Source organism: Capsicum annuum, unplaced genomic scaffold (assembly GCF_002878395.1).
Source record: "Capsicum annuum cultivar UCD-10X-F1 unplaced genomic scaffold, UCD10Xv1.1 ctg7007, whole genome shotgun sequence".
Taxonomy (NCBI): domain Eukaryota; kingdom Viridiplantae; phylum Streptophyta; class Magnoliopsida; order Solanales; family Solanaceae; genus Capsicum; species Capsicum annuum.
The window spans coordinates 1-2,685 of record NW_025879771.1 but is presented as its reverse complement, the minus strand read 5'-3'; the positions used below and the strand labels follow the sequence as shown (position 1 = coordinate 2,685).

General features: G+C 32.2%; 1 pseudogene; it reads left to right on the top strand.

The window, feature by feature from the left end:
• The first annotated feature begins 1,202 nt into the window (after positions 1-1,202).
• Positions 1,203-2,476, top strand: LOC124894120 (annotated as a pseudogene).
• The last annotated feature ends 209 nt before the right edge of the window (positions 2,477-2,685 follow it).

Genomic DNA, 2,685 nt, shown 5'->3' with positions numbered 1-2,685 from the left:
CGTTACTAACATTTTACAAGTGTTTATACAGGTTATTTGGATTACTCGTCGAGAGTTGCATTCAAAGAAGCCCTTTTAATTTTGTATTGTATTTTTATATTTGTACAGATGTTATTATAGTGAAAACTTTATTTTTGGGGTGTTGGGCGAAATTTTCTTTATACAACTTCACCTCGCGTTTATGCAAACTTAGGTCGTTAACGTTTACACTAATAAATTAAATTAATCAAATTAGTTTACATACTTTGACATCATAAACATTGTGATCTTTTTTGTTAAAGTAAATCTTTATTTTTTCATAAATTTTAATCAAACAAAGAACATTATTTTTCTCTTTCTCTTCATGACATATCAAGATATACTTTCTTTCACATAACATAAATATTTTTCTTTTCACATGTATATTTTTTACATTTTTTATAATAACATGTTTTATTTATATATTTAATATACATACATATTTACATAATTTTAAACATTTATATTATTTTATATTTAATACATACACTTCTACATTATTTTTTATACTTCCTCCCTCTTTGAAAAATTTAGTCTAGTCAGGTACCACACTTGTGGATTCTGAAGGATGTCTAACCACTTCCCTTGGGAATAACTTGAACCCTTACCTAGAATCTCAATTGTTTTTTCGCAGACTAAAAACATTAATCACATGTTAATACTTCAATAGGTTTCCTTATTTTTCTTAAAAATTAGGCGGGGACTCTGTGCAAATTTTCATTCTTTTAGAGTCCATAACGTCGTGCTCGTTTTGACCTCAGGTAAAAATAGGGTATGACAATAACTTGTAGACGTGTAAATGTAGTAAGTGGTGTTTTTGCATCAGTAATCTGAAAATGCGAATAGTTGGAGATGAAAATAATTGTCTTGGTATTAATGGTTCTTTTTCACTATACTAAAGAAGGATGATTTCCAAATTGTTTTGTTCCTTTTTACTGAGTGAGTATCTCAAAGTTTATTTTAAAAGTTAGTGTCCAACAGTATCTTCTTCGGATTAATGCAATAAACTGATATTCAGACCATTCTTACAATGTATTTCTTTTCAAGTAGTAAAAACGTGTGACTATGTTGCTATCGCATTTCGACTGCAGATATACGGATATAGAATGTCACTGTGGGCAGAGCACACGACAACTATAGAGTAATTTTTTGAGCGTCCAGAGAGTATTGAATGTGTGAGACGGATGAGAGTATTTGGTGAACACAACTGGCTACAGTACCAGGCTGATGAAGTCACTGAAATGAGAGGCCACCTTCTTAAGTATCCTGTTAAAATTGATCGAATGGAGAAAGTTAAGTTGCTTCATGGTAAGTTTTTTCCCCTCATTCTAAGCTTATGTGGGGATATTGTTCTATCCTTCCCATTACAGACTAGGAAACAGTAACTTGTTTGGATAATGCATTACAGCTGAGTTTTTGGAGCTTACTAATAACATAGTTCTTAAGTCTTAACTATGTAAATATCACTGTCATGTGTTTAAAATGTTCGCCTTCCGTTATATAATTCATAACAAACTTTGAATAGCATATAGAGACTTAATTAGATGAAACTATATAATAGAGTACATATGATGTTTATCTGGGCATACATTTGTTGTCTGACTGCAACAGAACATATCAATGACATATACATAGTCTTCTTAGTCTTTTTTTTCTTGGCTGACTGCAGCAACAAAATTGTCCTCATTAATTCTGAAACAGGCCCTTCTAGATGTGTACACCATTGAATGAGAAATAGGAAAACTTGATGGTATAAAAGTTGTTGTTATTGGTGATCTAGCTTATGGGGGGACAGTTCGTTCAGTTGCTCACTTGCTTGCGAAGTACCAAGATGTGAAAATTTACTTTGTATCCCCTGATGTGGTTAATATGAAGGTATGAGAAAAGATGAAATTTTAATTGTCTTGAGCTGGTAATTAGCATTACCTCTCATTCAATTTAATAAACTTTTGTTCTTTAAACTTAAATGTAATTACACAATGTTATTTTTGTTTGATAACAGGCGAATTATTACAGATTCATTTTAGGATGACACCAAGGATTATTTGATATCAATGGGGGTTCATTGGGAAGAATGTGATGATTTGTTAGAGGTCGCTTCTAAATGTAGTGTGGTATATCAAACTCATATTCAAAAAGAAAGATTTAGAGAGAGGGTTGATTTGTATGGAGAGTCTCGAGGGAAGTATATCATGGATCTGAGTGTCTTAAATGCTATGCAGAAATATGCAATAGTGATGCATCCTTTGCCAAGACTTGATTAGGTTAAATTCTGCTATATAGTGGCATGTGATTCCGTTTCTTCTCATACCACAATTATGCTCTTTAAATTTCATCAATGATTCTCTGTAGATTACTGTCGATGTGGATGGGGATAAGGGTTGCTTATTTCAGACAAGCTAAGAATGGTCTTTACATTCGGATGGCTCTTTTGAACCTTCCAATCTTTGGCTGGTGACAGATGCAAATTTTCAATATCTGAAATATTGCGGAACCATTCTTGTTATCCATTTGAGTGTGAATTCTAAGACCGTTGTAGAATTCAAGAGTTTATCAACAAAGCTTTCAATCTTAATCCAATTTTAGCCATCAATTGCTATATCCCCATTCTATAAAATTATTCCAAATAACCAGCATCCTACTGAGACAATCAAGATTAGAACATTT